This window comes from Pteropus vampyrus, unplaced genomic scaffold (genome assembly GCF_000151845.1).
Source record: "Pteropus vampyrus isolate Shadow unplaced genomic scaffold, Pvam_2.0 Scaffold308, whole genome shotgun sequence".
Taxonomy (NCBI): Eukaryota; Metazoa; Chordata; class Mammalia; order Chiroptera; family Pteropodidae; genus Pteropus; species Pteropus vampyrus.
In genome coordinates this window covers 488,646-494,917 of record NW_011889089.1, presented here as the reverse complement: position 1 = coordinate 494,917, position 6,272 = coordinate 488,646, and the positions used below count along the sequence as shown (strand labels likewise).

At 59.3% G+C, this 6,272-nt stretch overlaps 1 protein-coding gene across 1 annotated transcript in view; it reads right to left on the bottom strand.

Moving 5' to 3' along the window:
- The window catches only part of DDC (dopa decarboxylase), a 46,908-nt gene extending 45,021 nt beyond the window's left edge, over positions 1-1,887 (bottom strand). The window contains exon 1 of the mRNA XM_011377270.2: positions 1,766-1,887. The gene's annotated coding sequence lies outside the window, so the exon portion shown is untranslated. The remainder of the gene's footprint in view (positions 1-1,765) is intronic.
- Positions 1,888-6,272: the final 4,385 nt, after the last annotated feature.

The window sequence follows — 6,272 nt, the reverse complement described above, 5'->3', positions numbered from 1 at the left end:
CCCCGTAATTTTAATGTTCGCTTTCCTCCTGTGTCCACGCTGAGTGTTATTCCGGAAGGAATTTTCCTTAAACACAAAGCCGCCTGAGCCTTCACGCTTCGCCCTCATTTCCCCGAGTTCTCTCGTCCCTCTCTCATTCCCTTGAAGTCATATTAATAGTTCACGAAAGGTCGCACCATCTGCCTTTTCTATAAATGTGAGTCTATTAAATGATCTTCTAGTTGGTTGCTTCTTTTCATAATCATTGCAACACCCTGTGGCTGTGTCACGTATTGATTTGCCGTCTCTTACGACACCTACTGCTGCCTGAGTCCACTCTGTGTGCTTGGCACACCCTTTGGGGAGTCTCGGCTTTGTCGCAAGTCAGTTCAGTGGGAAATGTTGACCCCTCGGTTCCCTGTGAAACCTTCGCCTCTCCCCAGGCACAGGTGCTGGCCTGTCACCGGCGTGGCTGAGCAGCCTAGCCGGGCCTGGCAGCTCCCCCAGGTCAAATCCTGAGACCACATCGGCACTTGGTTGTCAATCCTATGGACCGAGAAACCAAATGAACCGGCATTGCCGGACCGCCTGCTAGGCCGGCAGAGGCCTCTGCGGGTTAATTGCCGTTCCGCCAGGCTCAGAGGGGTTGGTGCCAGACCAAGGCCATGGGAGCAGTGAGTGTGGACACCTGTGGCTCTGCTGCTGGCTGACTCCCCTGACGCACATGTCCATGCACACACGTGCTGTCTGCCACCTGCGCCCTCAGAGCCCACAGCCCACAAAAGAGGCTCTGGCTTGAGCTGGGGGGCACGGCCCGGCACCTAGAGTGTGCTCGGGGTCCTGCCCCTTCACCAGACGCAGAGAAGGCTCTGGGGGCAGGCACTGAGCCCCAGCCGCGCTCCCCCCGACCGAAATAGAAACAGGCAGCTCCACAGTCTGCTGCACCCCAGGAGACGCGTCTGTCCCCCACTCCCCCCTGAAGGGACGGTGCTGAGCAGTCACTGCACGCAGGGCCCTGGCGTAAGCCCTTTATCTCTCGTCTCTCCATCTTCCCAGCAGCTTTGCAGAGCGGCGAGAGGACCCCGCTCTGTAATGAGGCGATGTGCCTGGGGAGCTAGGGCTGCGGCGCCCACAGCCCAGCAGTCCCATGCATGGCTCCGGGCGCCCGCGAGACCAGACCGGTCCCTCTGGCCCAGGGTCCCCAGCCCACCGATTACAGGGGGGCACAGCGGAGGTTGGGACCAATGCATTGCCCCCATGTGCCCTGAGCATCCTCCTCCAGGAGTGCCCACGAGCACCCACAGAACCCTCGGGACCGCCCTAATAAAATACCACGGGGGCCCATTCATTCCAGTGGTTTAATCGAGCAGGCTGTCTGCAGAGGCACGGCCACCACCTTGTGCCCAGAGAGGGACAGAAAAGAGGCTGTGGGGGGTGGCACAGCTTTGTCCCCGTAAGAGCGCGCAGACGCTCCCGCCCCGCCCGTGCCTCGGGTGCTGCGGGATGCCCTCCGCCCCGGCCAGGGCTTCATGGCTGTCCCCACGCAGCTGCCATTGTCACCTTCGCTTTTGTTTTCCTTTGGGAAGGAAATAGTCCCCAGAGACTCAGCAACCACCTGTGAGGGGTCTGGCTCCTGGGGCTTTTAGGGGGAAATCCAGGCCAGCGGCTTGAATTTCCCCCGGGACCTGGATCAAATACCGTATACGGGCAGGAGTCCCGCTCGGCAGCGTTTCCAGCCTCCGCCTCGGCCCCCCACAGCCCCGGCTTCACTGCCCGACCTACAGACCTGCAGCTCACTCGCAGTCGCATCCACATGGGGTGGGGTGGGCTGAGTCTGGCTCTTCGAGCTGTGCACCTGCCGGTTTTATAGCCATGCCGCGGGAGGCTGCCCTTTGCTCTCTCCTCAACGACTGAATCGGCAATCTGGGCTTCACCCCACGTGAGCTGAGTCTGCCCGGACCAGCCTCCTCGTTCCCCGGCCCAGCTCCTGCCCCTTGGACTCCAGATGTGCCGGGAGCCAGCTGGCAGACCGTCCCCGCTCACTCCGTCCTGTCCACCGTGGCTCCGAGAGCACCGGCTAAACACCCTCAGAAAGTTCCTGGCCCCATTCGGCTCGTTGCTTAGAGAGGACACAGGGAAAGTGGGCGACGCAAGTGGCACCTATTTTCTCATGAGCTGCCGATCGATGGTCCCCACCCTGCCCGCGGCCGGACGCCCGGTCCTTGCTGAGGAAATCAGCCCGGCTGGAATCAACAGGCGAACCTCCCCCCGTCCCCAAGCCCAGGGTCACACCCCCCTGGGAGCTGGCTCTCCGGTCTGGTCCCCAGGCTGTGAGGACAAAGAGAGGTACTCACAGCGGCCAGGAGTTGCTTGTTCTCTGTCCTCTCTCACCTCTCCTCGGTGACAGTTAAAAGGCACAGAGGATGCGACTGCCATTTATGTAGACAGAGTGTCCGCCTCCACAAAGCCAATCAGAGCCAGCGGCGTGCTCAGCTTATTTACCAGCAGCTTCTCCCCCTCCAGCCGCCTCCTGCTCCACCCACCCACCCCCACCACCCAGGACGTGGGGGCTGGGAAGAGCAGAGCAGGACCTGGGGGACAGCAGAGCCTGCAGGAGCTGGGGGCGAGAGGCTGAGGGGAAGGGTCCCTGTGTCCCCAGGCCACTGTGTGGGACCCAGACTCGGCTAGCTCTCCTGGAGACTTGGGGACCTCTGAGCAGCCCCAGACTTCCTGGCTCGTTCCGGGGTGATGACGGGCTGGCCTGGGCTTGAGAAGCCAGGACGGCTTGCCCTGTGACGGCACCGGGTCACGCACTGGGCCAGCTCCTCTCCCCCTGGCCTTGCTGGGGCCCCACGCCAGCAGGCACCGAGGCTCAGGGCACCAAGCTCCTTAGTCTCCTCCTCACTTCTGATCAGAGAGAGCAGCAGATGCAGGTGAGGGTCTGAACCCAGGTTTATCTGATTCAAAGCTTCGCTCTCTCGCCCTCGAGGGTACCAGCCTTCAACACACAGATCTCGAATCGCGTGTGGGCTTCCTCCCTCCTGCACTGCTGTGCACGCAGGCCGGCGGGTGCCGGAGGGCTGACTTCCTGCTCTTCCAAGGCGAGCGCAGGGCCCTGGGGACCTGGGTGGGGGGCCTACATGGAGCCCGCTCAGGCCAGGAGGCAGGGGCGTTCCTCTGTCCCCACCGCGTGCACGCACACACATGCACACACGTGCACACACACGCGACACACACACACACACTCAGGGCCTGTGGCTGTCAGGAGCCGGGAACTCTGCCTAGCTTGCCATCCACCTGGGTTTAATCCAGCAGCATCTTATCACAGAGCATGTGCCCTTGTGTGGTGGATGGGGCTGAGTGGGCCATGGACTCTGGCCTCCAAGACAAGTCTGTCCCCTTGCAGGGTGGTGGCTGTCCAGGCCCCAGGTGCTGGGGGCAGGACCCAGCTCAGGGGGCCGCCCAGCCAGGAGGTGCACCCCTCCCCCAGCCGTGAGGGGCGAGGCAGGCCGGCCCGCACCCCGCACTGTGCCTGTGGGCCATACGCTCTGTGGGATTGGAGGATGGCCCGCTGGGCAGGGCTGGCCTGCAGTTTGGGGCTCTGGCTGGGGCCCTTTGCGCCTCCATGGGGAACCCCTCCCCCAGCACACAGCTTGGCCCAGCTCTGGCCCCTAGTAAACCCTGGACAACACAGACTACAGGAGAGGGGGCACCCCAGCCCCCACCTCTGCAGGAGGGAACTCTCCCGTTTCACAGAGGGTCTCGGTGGTGACACCTGGCACTCGTGAGGCTTCCGTCACAGGTATTTGTACACAGGAGCATTCAATCCCTCACAAGTGCCTCACAAGGTGGCTGTTATTGATCATCATCCCCATTTTACGGATGCGGAAACAGGTCCAGAGAGGTCAGGACATTTTGTAAAAGTGGAATTTCTCCAGTTTCAGGGAGGCAGTATCTCGAGGTGCCGGCCCCCAGGGAGAGCAGTTACTCAGTCACAGGGAGGGGACATCCCCGGCGCCAGCCGCAGGAGAAGCGTGACATTCCAAGGTGAAGATGATAAAATTGTCTATTAGGCCCTGTTTGCTGAGAGTCCCCCGGACACCTTTATCTGTGTACAAAAGGTTAACGACTAATTCCTGCTTCTTGTGACCTATTCATTCAAAAATGTAGTAGGAGACCTTATAAGCTGCCCCCCTCGGGAAGTTTGGGGCTGATCTCCTCCAGCCCTGCGTGGTAGAGAGGTTGGACTCTGGACTCCGGCGTGACCTGCCCCTACCGCCTCTGAGGATGACTGGGGGCTGCCTGCCCTGCTCCCGCAGTGGCGGTGACAAGAGGACTTGCAGAGGAACAGGGGACGGGAGCTAACAAAGGATGAGCAAAACTCATGTGAAGAAACGCAAAAGCTTAAGGGAACGTGTTGGAAAAGACCTAAACGCATGGGCAGGCAGGTTGCGAGTGGGAACTCGCGAGAGCGTGCTTGCTTGTTTTCTTCGAGCTGGCGAGCAGATTTCAGTAACTTTCTCATTAACGTCACGAACCACGTATTGGACTCTTAAAATACACTTTGCGAAGCAAAAGTCTAAGTATGGCCAGCGCCCTCTCAAAACAGCGTATTCCAGGGAGCCGCGCTCCACGCTTATCAAGACAGGCAGAGCTGATGTAAGGACAGACATCTGACCAGCGAGATGGAACGGGGAGCCCGGAAAAAGAAATCCCACAAATAGAGGCGAACCGATGTGCATGGACCAGCAGATTGACAGAGAAAAATGAGCTAGGACGTGCGCTGGGCGGCCGGTCGCCACGCGGGAGGAAAGGGGATTGGACCAACTCTCGCTTCACGCACAGAAACACATTCCCGGTACGTTAGGTCCGTGACCGAAAGGGAAACTTTTCAGAACAAAGAAGTATTGTTTTTACGACTTTGGAAGGGAAGGATTTCTTAGATAATCCAGTTTATCGGTTCAGCGTAAGAGGCTGATGAGCTTGACCGCGTTGTTCCGATATCTGTTCTTCAAACTAGGAAACCAGAAAGACAACCTCCGAAGCGGAGGGAGACGTTTAAAGCGCACACCGCTCACCACGCGCCAGACGGCAGCGCGAAACGACCTTGCCGATGACAAAGAGAGAACGGATAGAGATGCGCACTTATCAGAAATGGAAACAGGACGTCTCAAAAACGCGTGAACAGGCGATCTCAGTGACCAAGGAAGACAAAGGAAGCGTTGATATTTATTCATTGCCTCCCATGTGCTGGGTATTTTCCAGACGATATGTAACTTTATCCCCACGGTGCTGTTCACACCCCCATTTTACAGACGTAAGAACAGGCTCCAGGCCACCACGTGCCCACCTGTCTTGGTGGAAAGGGGTAGAGAGAAGCAGATGGCAGGTCTGTTCCGCGTTTGCCTCTGGGCAGTGGTCAAACGATCGCTCCTGGCACCTACCTTGTCAGACAAGTCACTCCCGCAGACGGAGTGTGGACGAGCGCCCAGGGCAGTACCCCCAGCTCTGCAGCCTGCAGCACGGGGCGAGAGGCAGCACCAAACACCAGTAATGATCCGCAGCCTTCCAGTGGGTTAACCTGGAAGTGGTCCTTCCGCACAGGGGAGCAAAGACCAAGGTAGAGGTGTTGCGGTTTCAACAGCAATCATCTATCTGACTGATAACAAAAACAGAGACGTAGCAGAAACTGACTCCCAAGTCCGCTCTGGGCTGCGCCCTCCCCCTGCCCCGGGGTGCGGCAGACTGGGAGAAGCAGCTGGGAACGCTGCTCAGATGGCCACTTTCCTGAAGCTCCAGTGGCTCAGGACCTGGTACATTCTGGACGCCCGCCCTGCCCCCTCCTGGGTTCTCTCTCGCTTGGCACAAAGCGGTGCTGAGTTCCAAGAGCTCAGAGGTGTGGAGGGGCCCCGAAGCACATGTAACCCACGAGTCTCGCCAAGGTCATGGCTGACCTTGACCTTGGTCAGCCATGAGTCAGACCTCGGCCGAGCTTGGACTGTGCTGTGAGTGGCGATCCCGGCTCTGTCTACCTGCGGGCAGCTTAAGAAACGGCTTATGAGGCTGGTTGTTGTCAGGATGTCATTGAGGACAGGACCCGGAGAGGCCTCTGTATCACGTCCCGCCAGGGACGTTGGACCCGCGTCTCGGTGCTGGGGAGTGTGTTCTTTGGAATGACTGCTCTGCTCACCTCAACGACACCGCACTTATAACCAATCGAGTGTTTCGGTCCCTTGAAGCTGAGGTCATTTTTGAGGCCCACCCTTCAAAGCCGTGGGCACAGTATTCTTGGC